At 45.9% G+C, this 21,207-nt stretch overlaps 1 long non-coding RNA gene across 1 annotated transcript in view; it reads right to left on the bottom strand.

The window, feature by feature from the left end:
- LOC122685005 overlaps positions 1 to 21,207 on the bottom strand; it is a 138,408-nt gene that overhangs the window by 46,162 nt on the left and 71,039 nt on the right. The window contains exon 2 of the long non-coding RNA XR_006338214.1: positions 17,282 to 17,361. This is a non-coding gene — a long non-coding RNA (uncharacterized LOC122685005). The remainder of the gene's footprint in view (positions 1 to 17,281; positions 17,362 to 21,207) is intronic.

Genomic DNA, 21,207 nt, shown 5'->3' with positions numbered 1-21,207 from the left:
GGCCACCAGGGACTCGCTCATTGGAATGGGGTCAGTACCTTCCTAAGAAGGTTATTAAAATCACTATAGGAGAAATACAGATAAAGTTCTTAGAACAGGACCCTGCAGATACTGAGTTCTCGGCAGGGTGGGGACTGGGTGAGGAATGACTACTGTCTAGCTGATCATTGGTTTCCTGACTTCTTCAGCTTTGCGCCATAGGATCTGCCTCATTATCCACATCCTATAGCCAACCCCGGTACTCGTCAGTGTTAATCATTACAATGACGATGAAGTTTCTCTCACACCTCTCTGCATCCCAGACCCGCAGCAGGTGTTCAAGTTATGCTTAGCAGTTTGGGAAGGAAGACAAGGATGGTAATACCCAGTCTCTTTATTCTTAAAAAAAATATGACATTTAGTGTGCCGACAGGTCCCAGATGTCAGGGTGCACAAGAACCAAGGGAGAGATGGTTAAAATGCAGGTTCTCAGGTCCCTTAGGGGTTTTTTTCTCACTAAGTAAAGCTAAGTTGGGGCTCTGGGACATTCTGACAAGCTTCAGGGTGATTCTCACCCAGGTATGTCAGCAAGAAACGCTGATGTTTAAAAAAAGATTTAAAAAAAAATAAAAACAGATTTTGTGCTGAGCCCAGCATGTAGTAAGTCCTCAGGAGGTGCCATTGCTGTGATTATTACTCTGTATCAGTTATCAATCGTAACAATGATGGAACATGACGAACCATCCCCCAAATCCAACTGCTCAAAGCAATAAACATTTATTTAATCAGTAGAGTATATATATGACATTTATTTAACTGGTATAAAAACCAGTTTAGGGACTTCCCTGCTGGTCCTGCACTTCCATTGCAGGGTTCAGTCCCTGACTGGAGAACTAAGGTTCTGCATGTCGTGTGGCCAAAAAATAAAAACACAAACAACAACAAAAAAGAACTTTAAAATAAGTAAATAATTACCAGTTTAGCTGGTTTTCCCAATTCTAAGTGACCTTGAGGAAATAAGATTTTGTGCCATTCATTCATTAGTTCTATAGCTTACAAACTTTAAGACAAAGATGAGTTTTAAAATTCCAAACTATACAAAAATTAAATAATAATCAGATGTAGAATCTCTTTGGTTTGGGGATATATGTATCACCGATCATTCTCAGAATAGCATACAGATATTCCTCATTTGGCTAGTTAATACAGGTTTGAAATGGCAGCAAAAAGAAGAGACAGTCTATAAAAATTTTTACAAATAGTATAATTTGTATATGATTATATGAAAGATTCACATTTCTTGTTATTTCTTAACTGCATTATGAAGATCAGAATTTTAGCTAAAACAAACTAGGGAGTTTTTTTGTAAGAAATATAAATTTCTCCAGAAAAAAAATACAATGTTTACTTTTTTAGCATCTATTTTAACTTTTTGCAAGGAAAGTGTTTTAGATCTAGAGAGGGCTTAGAAAAGAACCTGCCTAGCAGGTTGCAAGTTACTGCAGGCATAAAAAGTATAAGGGAAAAGGTGTGTTCCTATTTTTGGACTCTATGCCATCTGAACTGACTTTCTTCAGCAAAGATTCTTGATGCCTATTTAAATTTTAAATAAAATGAAGTTTCCTTTTGCCATTCTTTTCACTTCTCCCACACCATTAAAACCTCAAGTAATAGTTAAAACTATCTCCTGATTGGAAGGATCTAATTTGTAATATAATCTGTGAGAAAGGCTGTGCAGAGTAAAGACAGTGCAAAACAAAAACGAGCCTTCTTAAAAAGACAATCATCTAAAGATTTAAAAGCATTTAAACAATTTCATGTAACATGGGCCACAAAAATGCCATTAAACTTGATCTGTGACAAATTGGCATGTCTTCAGAAAATGGGGATGCAAGTCTCATTACAAGTACAGGTAAGACAGATCCTGGCCAGCACTTCCTATTGGAGCACTAGATGTTTTTTATGGTTCATTATTTATTCACAGCAAGCAGGGGATGGAGAGAGACCTGGCCTCACCTTGGACCTCAGACACTCGGAAATGTCAAGGAAGTGTTATGGTTTCATTAACGAGAGATAAAGAATTACAGATTACTTCCACTCCTAATACAGAGAAAGCAAAAGATCAATAGCATAGATGTATAAAATAAAAAGGAGTTAAAACCCCATAGTTTATTTTCATGATGCTTAAGGCCAAGCTATTTAAATAAAAAAGCACTCCTTCTTTGTCCCTCCCAATCTGCTTTACATAATCTATTTTTCCACGTACATTCTGAGTGTGAAGTACTGGGTTCCCAACTCTGGGCTTATGTGGGAGAAGTGATTCTGGACTGAGAACAGAGGAACTTCTCAAATGAGAACATCCTTCACCAGGGCACCAACCATTCTAGCTCCTTCTCAGATCATCTTGGAACCTTCATGGAATATTTGATTTCAAACAAGAGGGAATTTTAACCATTCATTATTTAAATATCTTTTTTAATAGAATATGATATTTAATCAAACTTTTTTAGGTTTCTCATTTTACAAATTTGTAGACAATTAAATTACTTTCCTTATTTTTAAAATGATACTTGGGTAAGCCGATGCTTTATCAGAAATGTGTTCAAGTTATACCACCGTTAACTTTGGAGAGCAATGCACTGTGCAGGAACATTAAGTACAACCCTCACCTCTAACCCAGAGCTGACATGCATATAACAGAAAATACCGACATCAGTGAAAGGTACAGACATTTCCCATGCGCTCCTGCCCCAACACGAGCATAACCTCCCCCACCGTCCATAGCCCAGAGTGGACTTCAGTTGCAACTGATGAACCTACATCAACACATCATTTGCCTGAAGTCCATCATTTACATTACAGTTCACTCTTGGCATTGTACAGTCTATAGATTTGGACAAAATATAACAGCATGTATACACCATTATGGTCTTCCAGGGGGCTCAGTGGTAAAGAATCTGCCTGTCAATGCAGGAGGTGCAGGTTTGGTCCCTGGGCTGGGACGATCCCCTGGAGTAGGAAATGGCAACCCACTCCAGTATTCTTACCTGGAGAAGTCCATGGACAGAGAAGATGGCGGGGTACAGTCCAAGGGGGCACAGAGAGTCGGACAGGACTGAGCACACATGCATGCTTGCATTCACCATTATAGTATCATACAGTGTAGTTTTATTGCCTTAAAAATTCCCTATGCTCCACTCATTTATCTTAGCAACCCTGGGCAACCTATTGTCTCCACAGTTTTGCCTTTTCCAGGATGTCATATATTTGGAATCTATACAGTCTTCTAGAATTGGTTTCTTTCACTTAGTAATATGCATTTAAAGTCCCTCTGTGTCTTTTCATAGCTTGATGGCTCATTTCTTTTTAGTGATGAATGATATTCCATTGTCTGGATGTACCACAGTTTATGTATCTATTCACCTACTGAAGGAGACCTTGGTTGCTTCCAAGTGTTGGCAATTATGAATAAAGCTGCTGTAAACATCCGCATGCAGGCTTAATTTATGCAGACATAAGTTTTCAACTCCTTTGGGTAAATATCAAGAAGTGTGATTGCTGGATCCTATGCTAAGAGTGGAGAAGGCAATGGCAACCCACTCCAGCATCCTTGCCTAGAGAACCCCATGGGCTGAGGGGCCTGGTGGGCTACAGCCCACGGGGTGGCAGAGTCGGAAACACCTGAGCACACAAGCGTAGCATAACACAGTATTTTGTAGCTACGAGTAAAAGAAACAAAAGAGCATTTAATCTATGATTCCAACTACACAAAATTTTAAATAACGTAAAACTAGCGTGTGATGCCAGTTTGGTTTTGATGATGGGTACTGACTGGGACGGTATGAGGGCCATGCAGAGTGCTGGAAACACTGTATTTTACCTGAGTGGAGGCTGTATGAATGCAGACACATGTAAAATGCTGTGTAACCATTGAGCTTAGGTTTCTGTGCTTAATTTTACTTACAACTCAATTAAAAAAAAAATCTAAAATGGAAAATAAAGGAATGGAAATGCAAATCATACCCTTGATAGCATTTCTCACCTGTCGAAAGTTTACAGACTTGATCACCTGCTACTGACAAGTCTGCGAGTAAAGAGATGAATCTTTGTTGGGATTCCTCTGTTGGGATCTGTTGGGATCATGGATCCCAACAGAAGTGCAGAATGATTCAACAGCTGTGAAGGCGAACCGGTGACGTCCATCATAATTACAACTACACGCACATTTCCCTTTTGCCCAGGGACCCCACTTCTGGGAGTTCATCACCTGTGAAATGGTGTGTGGTCATTTATTGCTGCATTGTTAGTAATAACCAGAAAAAGCCTGGGGACGTCCCAGATGTCCATCTCAGAGGAAAATGGTTAAACACATCCTGAGGGCTCAGCAGAACAGAAACATATTCAGCTGAAAAAGAGGGGGAGGAGCTCCCTGCACAGTCCCTGCAGAAGAAATAGTCAAGTGAGAGAAGCAAGGCCCCAAGCAGAATGTATGAGCATGCTACCTAACTCAAGAAAGAGAAAGTGGGCGGGTACACACTGCTCTGTTGAAAACGGATCCCCAGCAAGGCCCGCTGCAGAGCTCAGGAGACTCTGCTCAGTGTTCTGGGGCGGCCTGGGTGGGAGGGGGTTGGGGGAGGATGGCTACCTGTGTGTGATGGCTGAGTCCCTTCACTGCTCACCCGAAACTATCACAGCATTGTTAACTGGCCATCAGTCAGTCAGTCGGTTCAGTCGCTCAGTCATGTCCGACTGTTTGAGACCCCATGAATCGCAGCACGCCAGGCCTCCCTGCCCATCACCAACTCGTGGAGTTTACTCAAACTCATGCCCATTGAGTTGGTGATGCCATCCAGCCATCTCATCCTCTGTCGTCCCCTTCTCCTCCTGCCCCCAATCCCTCCCATCATCAGGGTCTTTTCCAATGAGTCAACTCTTCGCATGAGGTGGCCAAAGTACTGGAGTTTCAGCTTCAGCATCAGTCCTTCCAATGAACACCCAGGACTGATCTCCTTTAGGATGGACTGGTTGGATCTCCTTGCAGTCCAAGCTCTAATACAAAATAAAAAGTTCAATTAAAAAAAAAAAGAATATATTTTCCTATTGCTTTATTTGCAGACAGAAACACAGAACAACATAAGAATGGGACTGCCTGCATGAAGAGAGGAGGGTGAAAGGACAGAGGTGAAAACAAGACCACTCAGTTTGCATTTTATAACATTATTCTGATCTTCAAAGCATGTGTTTGTGTTTCCTGTTCAAGTAACTATGTGACATTTTTAAATGACACTAGTTCACACAGATCCCTCTCTTGTATCATACCCCTCAAAACTCAAACTTGTAGAAAGAGAACTTTAAACTTGAAAATGAAATATAGGAGAACATTTTTATAAATCAGAGCAAGGAAGGATTTCGTTAAGATACAGAGAAACAAATCAAATATGAAGGAAAATACTGCATTAAATTTAAAATATATACAGAAAGAAGACATTATAAATAAATTGAAAAGAAAACCACAGACTGTGGGATGATATTTGCCATGTGAATGGACTACAATGTATTTTTATATAGAGTTCCTTAAAAGCTCCATCAAACCAAGAGGTAAACAATCCAAGAGAAAAACAGGCAAAAATATGAGCAAGCAATTCAGAAGGAAAAAAACAGGGAGAAAGGACCAATAAACACAGGGAGAAAAAAGATAATAGTGCCCAATAACACAGGAAATGCAAGCTAAAACAAAAAATGAGACGTGGAAGACACCTGTCAGAAAGGCAAACATTTTAAATATGATAAGTACAAATGTTGATTAGGATGTAGAAAATGGAGTTCTTGTACTTTGAGAAATGATACCCACGATTTGGGCAACTTGATACATCTGGCCAAGTTCAAGTTGCACATAACTTCTGGTCCAGCAATTCCTCTTCTAAGGACCTAACTGGGAAGAATTCCCACACGTGCATACAGAGGCTCCTCCCTCTAAAAAGTAAAAATGATCCCCAAAAATGACTTAACTACAGCTCAGCATGGGAATGAATGAATAAACTATCATTTATCCATTCAATGAAACTTCACAATGATACTACAGGTATCAACATGGGTTAGTCTTGAAGACATTTGGGGATCAGAAAAGCAAATGAAAGTTGTTAGGGAACATGTACAACAGGGCAGCAATTACATGAAAATTTCAAGCATACACATTTATAAGAAATCTCTGGGGCACATAAATATGGGACAAATTTAAAAATTATTTTAAGTAGGCTTAACACAAAAGAACTTAGAAACAGTAGTTGCTCTTGGAGGAAAGCAAGCTAACGCGATCTGGCCACCCAGTCAACCATTACATATTAAGGGGGCTTCCCTGGCAGTCCAGTGGTTAAAACTTCAAGCTTCTACTCCCCCTGTGCAGGGGGCACAGAGCGGATCCCTGGTCGGGGAACTAAGATCCCACATGCCATGCGGTGCAGTCATAAGGCAAATTATGTTTTTTTGATTATGTATTAAGGACTCACTCTGTGCGAGACACACAGATATAAGTGAAGTCATGGTGAGCAAGACAAATTTTCAAAATTTATATTCCAGGCCAGGGGATGTGAGTGAGACAGACAATAAACCAGTAAACTCCCAGTGATCTCAGTTGTTCAGGAGCACAGGGGAGGGGAACCATGGCCGAGCGTGGCGGCTCTAACTGGCGTCAGCAGTTGGGAGTCACGTGGTAAGTGGACTAGACTTCTACACGAGGTGTGCTGCAGAGCCAATGAGTGACGCATCACCACCGAGCCTTCTCTCAGCCCAGCGTCAGCAATCACACCCTGCAGCCGTGCTCACAGCCCCTGTAGACCCCGCACGGAAGCGCCTGAAGCCTGTCTGTAAACCACCTTTGCTTTACTCCAGCGTTCACAAGGAGGGGGGCGCGTAGCCAGCACAAGGCCTCACAAGCCATGCAGCCTGGTTTCTAGTTCAGCATGCTTGGGTCGGATACATGACTTGGGTCGGATACAGAGCAGGATTTGCTCGCTGGACTGCTGTCAGAACGCAGGTGCCGGAAGCTCTTAGCCCATCACAGAAAAGCAGGAGAAAAAGGATGCTCCTATTTGGAAGGTTTGCCCAATGAAATCATCTCCATGTGGAAAGTGATGCAGTTGGAGCAGAAGTGCCAGGAGTGGGCTCTAGAAAGCTGGGGTCTCTTCTCCTCTCCCCCACGTGCTCCAGATAGCTGGCCCTGAGGTCGGGGAAGAATGGAAAATCTCAGTTCAGTCTATGTCTTCCTGAGTTTTGGTCCTCAGACATTTCTGGAGGTTGGTATTAAAGACCTTGAGTGTTGCTGCTTGAAAGTCAGAGCACTTGTCAGAGATTCCCCACCAGCACCACCCGCCTCAAGCCACTACTTCAGATCTCTTAAAACCAGCCAGTTTAGCAACCCTGGGAGGAAGCCCCAGGTTACCCACTTGCTGTGGGTGGACGCATCAAAAATGAATCCAGGGCAGCCTTCTCTGTTGTTCGTGGGACGCGAATGGAGAAATGTGACCACAGTGTGGGGCTGTGAGCAACACAACAGAGCGAAGAGACCCCTGAGACCACAGAGCCAAGGTGATCCTTCAAGGATGTGGTTCGCAGCCAAGAATCTGGAGGAAATCTTTCTGGTCCCATTGTCAAGTGACAATGTGCATTTTAAAAGCTGCGCTTCCCTTAAACCTGGCACAGCTGTGCAGCAAATCCTGTCTTTATTGCATCCTGTCTGCAGACTCCCACATTCCTCAGAATTTCTGATCCTGCAAAATGCTGATTCAGGCTATTTTTTCTCAGGATATTGTCAGAGTTCCTTGAAAATAGTCATTTCCTGACTAACTAATGTAAAAATAAGACTTGGCAAAGGTAAAATATGGCAGCCAAGATACTGGAAATGCGTCTGCAACAGATCTCAGTCCTGTTCCAACTCGGGCAGGTCTGGCCCCGCACGGTGCTCGGGGTTTTCCGTGTCCGAGGTGACACCTCCCTCTTCACGAGAAGAATGTCCAGGTCACCGCGGGGCTGCTCCACGGAGACCCCTGGGATTAGAAGAAAGGCTTCCACGAGTGCTACTCTCAGGAGACGAATGCAAGAAACTGCAGAGGGGGCTTGGGACTCAAACTTCCAGTTCTGAAGCATCTGAAGCAGAGGAGGGGGGTCGCCTGGCAACAACAGCAGTGAGGGGAGAGACAGAAGACTCCTGGGGACAGCACGTGCCTGTGAGGAAGGCTCCGGCCGGAGCTGGCCACTGAGCGTGCCCCTCACACCTGTCCTCACTCACCTGTCCTCACACACCTGTCCTGACTCACCTGCCTGACTCACCTGCCTGACTCACCTGCCCTCACTCGCCTGTCCTCACTCGCCTGTCCTCACTCGCCTGCCCTCACTCACCTGCCCTCACACACCTGCCCTCACACACCTGTCTTGACTCACCTGTCCTCACCTGCCTGACTCACCTGTCCTCACTCACCTGCCTGACTCACCTGTCCTCACTCACCTGCCCTCACACACCTGTCCTCACACACCTGCCCTCACACACCTGTCCTGACTCACCTGTCCTCACTCACCTGTCCTCACACACCTGTCCTGACTCACCTGCCTGACTCACCTGTCCTCACTCACCTGTCCTCACTCACCTGCCCTCACACACCTGTCGTGACTCACCTGCCCCCACACACCTGCCCTCACTCACCTGCCCTCACATACCTGTCCTCACTCATCTGTCCTGACTCACCTGCCTTCACTCACCTGCCCTCACATACCTGTCCTGACTCACCTGTCCTCACTCACCTGTCCTCACACACCTGTCTTCACACAGCACTGGTGAACTCACCTGAGCTCTCAATTGAGGGGGAAAGTACACAGGAAATGCAGGCTCAGTCTCCTCTGTGAGAACATGAAAACCAACATTAGGGAGAAGGGGGACCTGGGGAATGAGTTGCAGAAAGACCCCCTGGGCTATTCAAATTGGTCACTTCGTCCCCAGTAGGTCCTGGAGATGAGCAAACGCCAGCCTGTGAGCCCCACAGTGTAGGGTGATGGTCAGTTGGCTCAGTCCCCCGCAAGCAGCTCACCCTTGGGAGCTCTTCTAAGCAGGATCTTAGTCTGTTAAGCTGCACCTGGAGCCTTAGAGGAAGTCATTCTGTCTTTATTTCCAAAACAGAAGAGAAAGTAGCTGCATCACAGTCCCTCAGTGAATAGGAAATAGCTGCTCATTGATATCTTTTTCTTCAAGCAGCTTCTTTTTAAAGAAGGCAGGTGAAGAAACGTTCAGATCAACAGCAAGGGAGTAACACGGATCAATAAACGAGCTCTCTGTGGTGGTGGTGGGCAAAGCTGCTTTGAGTCACCAGCATCTCAAGCGTTTACTTTACCCGGAGTGTCTACCAGGCGCAGAAGATTTGAAATAGACCAGGAAATAGTTTACAACTACAAGAAAGCCAATACTTACACAGAAGGAAGAATTCCATCAAATTATGCTTTTCTAAACTTGAAATGTCCTTGGAGACACGATAAACCAATGAGAAAGAAAACACATGAGAATACTCACTGAAGAAAAAGCAAAAACAAGCAAACTAGTCTGCAGGAAGCCTCACTGACTTGGGTTAACTGAAAAGCTGGAACTAATTAGTGAAGGGCTGAGATAGAGAACCTTAACTAAGAATATTTTCATTAATGTTTCCTCGGAAGCATGCACAGACCTACAGCTGCCAGCAGCCAACACGCAGCCCAGGTGACAAGATCCCCAGCGGTTCTTAATTTTGGATGAATGCAGACCCAAGTTTCTAGTCTAGAAACTGTGAATGAATTGGTCTGGACAGCGTCAGGACCTCAGATTATGTGAGTCTAGTTAGTGTGAAACCAAAGCTGAGAACAAAGGGATGTATCAAAGGCTGCCTGGGAAGCCTCCGAGGTTCGCAGTGAGCTGGCTGTCACCTCACCCGAGTCCACCACGGTCACCAGGCTTCTTGTGGTCACAAGCCAGGCAGGTCCCCATCCTTCACGCCCCTGCCCTCATGTTGCCAAGCTTGCCTCCGCCTGCAGCTTAGCACAGGTGCACCTTGAACCCCTGGAACTCGCCTGCACAGCAGGGCTCCTACACCCCATCACACAGCCCTCCCACACGTGACCCGGCTCCAGAACACCATCCTGAAGACCACTTTCCACTTGTCTTTCCCAAAAAGCAGAGCTGAGAGATCAACTCCAGCCCAAGAACTGTTTGGAGACATGTGATCTCAAGAACAGAAGTGGGGAACCAGAAAGAAGGAAAACTAACAGGCACGTATGTGTTGGACTGTTCACCATTGTGGACATGAGTTCAGTCCTTCTGGGACACTCGGACGAGTGGTATCTCAGAATTGTCGGAACAGGAGAAGGTTTCTGCACCAGCTCACACTTCAGTTGTCAATTGTGATCCAACAGGCGTGACTGCCTCACACTGCTGGGTTTGCCCCTGAGTTCAGCTGTGATCCAAGAAGTCATTACCTAGACCACCGCCATGAAGTTTTCCCCTGTGTTTTCATTAGGAATTGTACAGATTCAGGTCTTATATTGAAATCTTTAATCCATTTCTGAGTTGATTTGTGTTTATGGTATTAGATGAGGGTTCAATTTCGGTTTTTTGGATGTGGACATCCAGTTCTCCCAACACTGTTTGTTGAAGACTGATGAGAATTCTTGAAGGCGAGCAAGCTGACTTCTTCTGGCCTTCACATAAATCTATTAATCAGTAATCTTACACTCTGAGAATATGCAAAAATCAAACCAGGAAGTAGTCAGGGCTTATTAGACACAAAATACTGCCCATGAAAGAACAGTAGAGACCAGTTAAATATAAATGTTTTAAAAAATAAAGAACATAGAGAAACTCAACGTCAAAAGGTGAAGGACAAAACCACCCAATTAGATGAAGAAGTGACCATGAAGATTATGAAGATTATGACCAGCATAACATCAGGCAGTCAGATAAAGACAACATCTGTCTCTATCACCAAAGTTGTGGGGCCACAGTGCGTCTGCACAGAGTGTAGCCTGCAATTTACAAGGGGCCATGCAGTTTAGATTCTATCTTCCTTCGCTTTCCCATTTCCTCCCATTTCCACTACAAAAGAGTAGCCAACTTGGGGTACAAAAAAGACTGATTTCCCTGGTAAGTGACTCCGGGTTCTTTGGTAAATACAGATGCTCTGTCCCTGTTACAGAAAGAAGTTCCATTTCCCCTCTGTCATCTCCAAATACCTTGCTCTTCTGCTCTTCAGGGTGTTCTGGCATAAAGGGGTATTTAAATAAATGCTTCTATTGCTATTAGGATGTGAAGCAATAAACAACAGCTGTGGTTACTTAAAGCTGAAGTAGAACTGAATCAGTTTAATTAATCACTAAAGACATTTACTGCAAGTAGGCTGCAGAGGCGAAGTTATGGTTGTGATTATACAAAACAGGGGAAACCAGACAATACTGCTCTGAACTTCCTTGGGAGTGGTTTTAAAATACAGAAACATCAGCCCTTCTCATTTGCCCTGGGAACTTACTGTACATATCCAGGATACATTTATTGAACTCAACAATGTTCACTGGGTAAGAAAGTATGCAAATCCTAAGACTTTTCAACAGAGTAGAGCTTTTCTGACTCCATAATTCAAAATGAAGAGGAGAAATGAGTCTTCATAGAAAAGATTTTGAGAAAAATTGTGATGGTTTGTTAAACTGATAGAAGATGAGGAAGAGAAGAAAGGGATTCTCACTGTCAAGATTTCTTTAGGGAAAGTATCTCATCAAAAGAACCCATTTGAGTCTTGGCCTTGGAGATATGATTGTCAGATAAACTTGAATTTCAGTGAGGGGAAGAGTTATTTGTTGTTTATCTGAAGTTCAAACCTAACAGGGCATTCCATATTTTTTTTTTACCATACCCAAGACCAAACCAGTCAATCCTAAAGGAAATCAATCCTGAATATTCATTGGAAGGACTGATGCTAAAGCTGAAGCTCCAATACTTTGGCCACATGATGCGAAGAACCGACTCACTGGAAAAGACCCTGATTCTGGGAAAGATTGAAGATGGGAGGAGAAGGGGACAACAGAGGATGACATAGCTGGATGGCATCACTGACTCAATGGATGTGAGTTTGAGCAAGCTTTGGGAGTTGGCAAAGGACAGGGAAGCCTGGCATGCTGCAGTCCACGGGGCCACAAAGAGTGGGACACAACTGAACAACACCCAATTTAGAGTCACTTATCTCAATTTAGTGTCTTGGAAAGACACTTCCAAGAAAGGATCGGGTTTACTGAAAGAGCTGGTACAAAGCTGAAGTATTTTGGCCAGTTCCAAAAATAACACCTACCGAAAACCACAAGAAGAGAAATATTGCTTGTCTGGGGGTGGAGTCAGAGCTTCCCCTTGAACAGCGAGTGAAGAGATGCTGCTGGGACTCCCAGACCCAAGTGTCTCCCCTGGGGGGACTGGGGGGGTACCAATGGGCGGGGTGGTCACCTCCCGATCTAGGGGGCAGGGGAGAGTTTTCTTTTTGTTCCTGGACCTCAACCTCTAAGCTCCACAAAACACAACCTAAATGCAAAACATTAGACAACGTGGCCACAGGCCCTACTGGAGAGATGTAGGGAAAGAGAAGAAGAACCTGAGCCTCAGGGGGTCGCACATGAGCTGAGAAGGAGAAAGGAGGCGGGTGTCACAGGAGGAGCGGACCCCTCCACACCCCGTGACATTTCAGAAGAAGGAGACGACCTGCGGAGAGAAGTGGAGGACAATGCCGTCCGCTGAGTCAGGACACGTTTGCTGCGAAGAACGTGCCAAGGATGTCAACTCTTCCATCTCTCTGGCCTCTTAAGAGGCAGAAAGCTTGAGGGTTAAGTCTGGTCTCTTAACTGGTCTCTTGGTTCCTACAGAGGTTTGCAGGGAGATCCAGGCACCTCCACTGGAGAATCACAGGTGGTGATGGGGGTGATAAACCAATGTCACCTCTGGGAGAAGTTGAGCCAGGGAAAGTCCCTCCCCGCCCCCACCCCCAAGCACAGGGACTGAGAAGGGCTTAAGTGGAGACCAGGCAGCCAGAACCCACAGCAGAAGGCAGCCAGGGCCGATGGTTTTATTTGGTCAACTTCTGCTTGAGGAGATTGCTGAACAAACGTCTGAAACAGCCTCCTCAGCGTCAAGTCCCAGTCTCTGGGAAGCAGGCCTGCAGCCACTACCTCAAGCCAGTCCCATCCAGACACGACCAGCCACGGTCTCCCTCGGACACTCTCTGCAGCCCACAGAATCCAAACGTGGTCAGTCAGCCAGGACCCGGGGTCACTGGCCCGAGCAGCCCCACGGCAGCCCTCCACCCCTGCCAGCCCCAGGAAAGCCCGGCTCCAGATACGCAGGGTGGCTGAAACAACGAGCCTTCCTAGGGAGGGGCAGGGGTGTGAAAAGAAACTAAAGATGATAGCGTGGCTTTATTTATCTAACGGAGGAAAAAGACCACGAAAGCAGCATATAACAGAAAGTGTACCAAATGGCTGATTGAACAGATCTTACACGGACAAACACAGTCAAAGTTGCAGCGGGCTTATTATCCTTGACTTGTAACTCATCAAAGGGGCCATCCTTGACAAGCCTGGGAGATTCCACGCCTTTCCACTCCATAAGAAGGCAGCCCTCCAGCCCGGGCTGCTATGGAGAGGCGGGGTCTCCACTCCTCCGCAGGACTGGGGAGGGGAAGGACAGGCTGCCTGTCCCCCAGCAGCCCAGAGCAAGCCCTCCGCAAACGCTGCACTCGCTTAGCCGGTCACTGAGCGGGTCACTGGCGGGGGCTCCAACCTGCTCGGTACAAACTGCTCACGAGGCACTTCTGTGCTGTAGATTTGGGGGGGAATAGCAAAAGAATTTTGAAAACCGACAGCAGCCGTCGCTGCAGACTGAGAAGGCCTGGTCTCCACCCCGTCCCCTCCTTCCTTAACGCGGTCGTTATGGAGTCAGGCATCTCACTGGGGCAGCCGTGTTGCCCAGTCCTGTGTGCCCCTGGCCTGGAGAACTCCAGGTTTGCAAAACCACAACTTTCCAGAGTCTAACTCCGCCTGAAAGGTAGAGGAGGAGCAGAAACTCAGGAGCAGCTGGCAAGTTAGCTGAGAGCATCGCGCCCGTTCCAAGACCATCGCCGTCACCTTGGAGGGGTCAGCAAGTCCCCGTGTCCCTGGCACCAGATTGCAGCCAGCCCGGAGTCAATGAGCAGCAGAGTCAGCGATGCGTCCTCGTGGGGAGGCAGCGGTCAGAGCATCCATCATGTCACTCTTCCAGGCTGTGCCAGGGAGGAGCCTCCGAGAGCTGGAACCGACCTGCCCCGGCCTGGGCCCCCGGCCCCCATGCAGCAGCCACTGTCCGCCTCCTGCGTCTCCGCAGGGCCGGGGTGGAGCGGGCAAACACAGGAGAAACAGGGCGCGGTCTGATGGAAAAGAAGACGAGCGATACAGAGGAATACAAATGAAGACGCCTCTTCCCCTCGGCTCCATTTTCTGAAAATCACAGTTATCGTTTTCTGGTGTTTTTCCAGATCTTCTATGCTCTCCAAGCATACACACTTACATGTACCTATATAATTAACAGATCCTTACTTTTTACATAAATGATGCCACATCATGCAAATCTGTTTGCATTGTGTTTCACTTAACAGTTCTTGGACACTGGGAATAATCAACATAAGAATGATACACTAGAAAATATGACTCAAGACTGGGCTTCCCTGGTGGCTCAGTGATAAAGTACCTGCCTTCAGTGCAGGAGAGGCAGGTTCCATCCCTGGGTGGGGAAGATCCCCTGGAGGAGAAAATGGTTACACACTCCACTATTTTTGCCTGGGAAATCCCATGCACAGAGAAGCCCATCGAGCTACAGCCCATGAGATCGCAAAGAGTCAGACACGACTCAGTGACTAAACAACAACATGAGTCAATATAATGAATTTCCCTGCATTCCCTGATATGGATACACCCTCATTCATTTAATCAGTTCCTCAGTCAGGAACTCTAATCAGGTGAACATTTAGGTTGAGTCTTTTGTTCTTGCAAACAAGGTTGCAGTAAAAAAAAAAAAAAGAAGAAGAAAGAAACTTCATACATATACCTTTGAGTTTGTGTGCAAGCATGCAAGTTAAATTCCCAGCTCTGGACTGGCTCAATCAAAGGATATATGTATTTTGAATGCTGCTGTATTTGCCAAATTGCTCTCCAAAGAGATCATAACTCTTCCTGTTTACCCATAATAATAGCTGAGCTCACCATCTAGGGGATGCCTATCCTGCCCCCAATGCAAAGAGTGTGCATCAGTAAAATGTAAAATCGAAGCATCGAGAAAGCTCACGGTCAAAATGCTCGCCAATAGCACTTGGCTAAATTCCTGAATTGCAGCTGAGATCAGACAGGCTGCTAGCAGAAGTAGTCTCAGACACAGTGTAAGCTTTGCTGGGAGCAGTGGGGCCTGAGAGCACGGCACGTGGAGGACGGTCCTGGGGTTCAGTGTCAGGGCAGGCGTCCCACCAGCTCCTGCAGAGACTCCCCGCTTTGTCTCTCGGCAGTTGCCGCCGTGAGTGGGTGACCCAGTCATGCCACCCCAATCAAGATGCTTGCGTAACAGGAGAACAGTGCGATACGTGGACTGTGTACTGAGCATCGCAAATACGCACAGCTGCCCAGTGCTTCCATCACCAGGGAGATAATATCCTACACGGAAAGCTTTTACAGCCTGAAGTTTAAACCAGACAGGATAGAGACCTCATGGGGACGGTTGCATTTGGTACACATAAAGGAAGACAAGAAAGGGGCTTTTTAAACTTTTCTTTTTTTGTCTTCAGAAAAGTAGGAACTACCCTAAATACAAAATAAAATAAATAAATAAAAGTTAATAAATTCAATTTAATTCGATTCAATAATAAGACAACTCATACCTAAATTTGAGTCAAAAATCTGTCTCTTGATATGCTTAACTGGGAATGTAATTGATTTTCTGCTGGGCAGATAGGAAGCTGTCATGCCGATCTTTCATTCCTAAGATCTCTACCAAAGTTGGCAGAAAAGGCAAACAGTCATTACTTTATCCACAGACTGATCAAGAGTCCCATTATTTATTTCTTCAATCATTGAATGCAAATACTTTCTCACTTGCTCCATCTAGTGGATTATGTAGGCAATCGCGGCTCTGACTGCCAGCTTGCAGCAAAGCCCCAACCAGTGAAAAAATCTTGATCAGTGTACTAATTAATGACATCATTTGTTTCATTCTGATAAATATTTCATAACAAAACTTGCATGCTCAGGTTGAAATAATACCCACCATGAAGATGCATTTGTATTTCCCTTGGAGAGAAGAGAGATGTTGTTGTCAAGATAGCAAGGGGGAAAAAAAGACTGCCTTCAGCTTGTGTGGTAACCAGAGTTCCCTAAAGAATCCATCAAGAGTGTCATCAGAAAATGAATACGTGATAGTTGGCATGGTAACCAGAGCATCAAGGCAGTTCTTTACTGTCCGTGTTCACATGTATTTAGAATGCACATATCATTGTCCCAAGCAAGCAGGAAAACACTAATTAATAAGATGCCTTCTGAGTGTTGTGTACTCCATGACTCCCACAGTGCATGCCAGCTCTAAAGATGAAGGTGACTGGATAATTGCCCTGGTTTCTAATCTAACGATGTTATTATCCTCGCTGCGATTCCACGACCAGTTGTGTCCGCCATTGTCTCCGAGCATTGCAGAATGGGGGGAGTTGGATAAACTCAGGCAACATGCAAGAAGCAACAGGCTGCCTTCCACTCACAACTCCTGACACCGTGGATCACAAATGAGATGCAAGCTTTAAGCACCAAGCAATCAAGCCTGCATAGCAGGAGTCTAATGGTTCCCATAAATGGCAGTTTAATCAAATGCTTTATTCCTGCCTGAAGCGAGCTCAGCCATGATTCACAAGCCACACTTCCCCCTGTAGTATATTCTCCCTGGTGCAGCAACATCTCTCTCCTGCCCACTCGAGGCAAGGTCCCCGCCAACAGGGGCCTCCCTGCCGCCCCCCCGCCCAGGTGCTATTCTAAACAGGTGGCTGGAGTCAGCCCCCAAATCCACACGACAGAAATGGGCCAAAAGATACCTTCCCCAGCTCAGTTTCTGACCGAGGAATCATGGCATCCATAACACAGTCAAATAAACTCAGAATCAGTTCCAACAGAAAATAGTCCTCGTTTCAGAAAGATACGGACTGAAAACAAAAGGGCTCTAGGAGTCCCATGGATCTCCTTAGTCGTGGATACTCACGGTTCTGTGATGCATCTTGGGCCACTTACAGGACAGGACAGAGGAGTTCTTTGTGTTTGCTGAAACATTTCCGGATGTGCCTATATTAAACAGCAAAAAAAAAAAAAGTGGGCATCAGAAGATTTGTTTAGACAAACACATGTAGGAAATGACCACATTGGTATTTTTTGTGTTATGAAAAAACTGGAAGTTCTGAGGCTTCATATATCTAAGTGTACCCGTCCTCACGTAAAATAATAAAATACAAGAGACCGTCACCCAGAAATGCTCTTGGGTCATAGTATGAGTTTTCTGGGGCTGCCAAAACAAAGCAACACAGTCTGGGTGACTTACGCAACAGACATTCATTTTATCACAAATATGGAGAAGAGATCCAGGATCAAGGCATCTGTGGGGTTGCTTTTTCCTAAGGTTTCTCCTTGGCTTGCAGACAGGCTTGTGCCCCCGTGCACAGTAGCCCATCAGGCTCCTCTGTCCATAGGATTCTCCAGGCAATACTGGAGTGGGAATCTTCTCCAGGGAATCTTCCCAACCCACCAATCAAACCTGGGTCTCCTGAATTGCAGGAGGGTTCTTTACCATCCAAGCCAAAAGGTTCACCTTAACTGCCTCTTTAAAAGACCCTCTCTCCAAATACTAGTGCCTTCTGAGGGTCTGGGGGTTAAGACTTAAACACACGGATTTGGAAGGGCACATTCTGCCCATCAGTTGATGATTTATGTGCCCTGGGACATGGGAGAAGCTGGCTGAAGAAACAGTGGGGAGAAGATTCCTCTCCAGTTACTCAGGGTACAGACACAGACCACCCTTCTCAAAGAGGGGCCTAGCAAGAAGCCTCAGGGGTCTGGTTGGAGGGTGGCAGCCTCGGGTGATTGGACGAGGAGGATCAGAGCACGGTGTGGTGGGCAGGATGCGGCTGGGAAGGGCGGGGCTCAGAGACAGAGGGGCGGAGGACCTTCTAAGACCCCAGGGGAGGGTGGTCCCTCTCTGCCAACAGGACTGGACTCCTCCAGCTATACCTCCATCCCTTGGTGGGAAGACATAAGTAAGAACCAAATGTCCTCGCAACCCAGAGAACCACTCCACAAAGGGAGAAATGAATGAAAACACTCTTAGCATTGAATAAACCTTAAACCAGAATGAGACGTGCATCACAGGCAATCAGTTAAGAGGTTGTAAAGACAGAAAGAAATCTCACCTTTCGTGTAGTCAAGCATCTACAGCCCTTTACAAACATGTTCTCAAGGTAAACGGTGACTAGTCCTCAAGTAGAGGACTTGACAGTACCTCGTCCCACACAGTTCATCCCAGGTTTGCCTGGTAATTAGGGTGACTATCTGTGTTAGCAAAGTGGTTTTATTCAGGGGAAAAGCAAACCTCTCATATCCTTAGGACAGGAGATGGTTTAGCAACTTGGAGCAAGGCCCATACTACCGTTCTGCAGAGACTGTCAGACAGAGTATGCTATCTTCCTTGATAACTGCATTTTCAAGAGATGGCTCCCAGTCCTCGAGAAAGAGAGTCCTGGGTCCTAAAACTGGCTGAGAACTGTCTCATCTACAAAAGGATTTGTATACATTTGGGAGAGAGGAGAAAGTGCTTACAGTTGCACATTTCCTAAGGTGACTGATCTAAAAAGAAAAGAAGCCAGAGAAGTCTCTTCTCTTATTCTTAACAGAGAGCATTAAGTCTCTTATTTCTAATTTGTACCTGTCCTCATGCTTCCCTGGTGGCTCAGTGGTAAAGAATCCACCTGCAATGCAGGCGACTTGGTTCTATCCCTGGGTTGGGAAGATCCCCAGGAGGAGGGCAACACACTCCAGTATTCTTGCCTGGAGAATCCCATGGATGGAGGATAGGATCCTCCATAGGATCGCACAGAGTCAGACACAACTGAAGCGACTTAGCGTGCATGCATCATTCCTATTAAACAAGGCTCTGCCAAGTCCCTCCAGGAGAGAGTGTTGATGGAGCCTTCTGGGTTCAGCCATGGCCATGGATGCTGCACCCCAAGGATGGAGGAGATGGGACAAATCATCTTTGTCCCCCTGGGGGTCAGCGACACCCCCACACAGAGCTCCAGTGCACGGAGATGACAACACCTGTCAGCCACAGAAACTGGAGTGGGAATGGGAGGCTGGAACTGGTCAGTGATGGTTCTGCTATTCAGAGAATGGCTGCAGTGGTTAAAGACCCAAACCTTAGGCTAGTCTGTCTCGGGATGCCAGATAAAATGAAACGGAGGGTGACGGTCTGGGGATTGTGAATCCTGGAATCAACCTGGAGTCACAGGGCAGAGCTGGGCCTCCAGCCAGTCTGTGCCGGGCTCCTCTCGGGGTCTGCGGGGCGCCCTCCACCATCACGTGTCTGTGCAGCTCCTTCCTGTCCAGGAGGAGCCAGAGCGAAAAGAAGGGACAGAAAAGGGAGCCAGCCACAGCCTCCTCAGAGACATCAGAGGCGCATAAATGAGCTGTGCTGAATCAGAGATATGCCAGCAAATCTGGAAAACTCAGCAGTGGCCACAGGACTGGAAAAGGTCAGTTTTCATTCCAATCCCAAAGAAAGGCAATCCCAAAGAATGCTCAAACTACTGCTCAATTGCACTCATCTCACACGCTAGTAAAGTGATGCTTAAAATTCTCCAAGCCAGGCTTCAGCAAGACGTGAACCATGAACGTCCAGATGTTCAAGCTGATTTTAGAAAAGGCAGAGGAACCAGAGATCAAATTGCCAACATCCGCTGGATCATCGAAAAGCAAGAGAGTTCCAGAAAAACATCTATTTCTGCTTTATTGACTATGCCAAAGACTTTGACTGTGTGGGTCACAATAAACTGTGGAAAATTCTGAAAGAGATGGGAATACTAGACCACCTGACCTGCCTCTTGAGAAACCTGTATGCAGGTCAGGAAGCAACAGTTGGAACTGGACATGGGACAACAGACTGGCTCCAAATAGGAAAAGGAATACATCAAGGCTGTATATTGTCACCCTGCTTATTTAACTTATATGCAGAGTACATCATGAGAAACGCTGGGCTGGAAGAAGCACAAGCTGGAATCAAGATTGCCGGGAGAAATGTCAATAACCTCAGATATGCAGATGACACCACCCTTATGGCAGAAAGTGAAGAAAAACTAACCAGCCTCTTGATGAAAAGTGAAAGAAGAGAGTAAAAAAGCTGGCTTAAAACTCAACATTCAAACAACTAAGATCATGGCATCCAGCCCCATCACTTCATGGCAAATAGATGGGAAAACAGTGGTAACAGTGACAGACTTTATTTTCTTGGGCTCCAAAATCACTGCAGACGGTGACTGCAGCCATGAAATTAAAAGACACTTACTCCTTGGAAGGAAAGTTATGACCAACCTAGACACCATATTAAAAAGCAGAGACATTACTTTGTCCACAAAAGTCCATCTAGTCAAGGCTATGGTTTTTCCAGTGGTCATGTATGGATGTGAGAGTTGGATTGTGAAGAAAGCTGAGTACTGAAGAATTGATGCTTTTGAACTGTGGTGTTGGAGAAGACTTGAGAGTTCCTTGGACTGCAAGGAGATCCAACCAGTCCATCCTAAAGGACATCGGTCCTGGGTGTTCATTGGAAGGACTCATATTGAAACTGAAACTCCAATACTTTGGCCACCAGATGCGAAGAGTCGACTCATTGGAAAAGACCCTGATGCTGGGAAAGATTGAGGGCAGGAGGAAAAGGGGATGACAGAGGATAAGATGGTTGGATGGCATCACCGACTCGATGGACATGGGTTTGGGTGGACTCAGGAGTTTGTGATGGACAGAGAGGCCTGGCGTGCTGTGGTTCATGGGGTTGCAAAGAGTTGGACACAACTGAGCAACTGACTGAACTGAACTGAACTGAATCGGAGATACTGGGTGGAAGGGGGGATGAACTGGGAGTTGGTA

The sequence above is a fragment of the Cervus elaphus genome, chromosome 27, assembly GCF_910594005.1.
Source record: "Cervus elaphus chromosome 27, mCerEla1.1, whole genome shotgun sequence".
Taxonomy (NCBI): Eukaryota; Metazoa; Chordata; class Mammalia; order Artiodactyla; family Cervidae; genus Cervus; species Cervus elaphus.
The sequence above is the reverse complement of the archived record's forward strand: the minus strand, read 5'-3'. Positions and strand labels throughout refer to the sequence as shown.